This window comes from Eimeria tenella, genomic scaffold, assembly GCF_000499545.2.
Source record: "Eimeria tenella Houghton genomic scaffold, Eth_scaff2099, whole genome shotgun sequence".
Lineage (NCBI taxonomy): Eukaryota > Apicomplexa > Conoidasida > Eucoccidiorida > Eimeriidae > Eimeria > Eimeria tenella.
Genome location: NW_013541945.1, coordinates 1050 through 1261, shown reverse-complemented (window position 1 = coordinate 1261; position 212 = coordinate 1050).

The following is a 212-nucleotide window of genomic DNA, read 5'->3' as shown; positions in this document are numbered from 1 at the left end:
TGCAGCCCTCTAGCTGCAGCTAGCTAGCTGCAGCGGCTCGATGCGGCTAGCTACCTGGATCTAGCTAGCTGCAGCTGCTCGATGCAGCTAGCTACACGCAGCTAGCTGCTGCAGCTGAGCAGCTTGGAAGATGGAGCTGCGCGAGGAGAGCAGCAATGTTGCTGAAGAGACACAGCAGCGAAAAGGCCAAGACACAAGCGACGCGGCTCTTG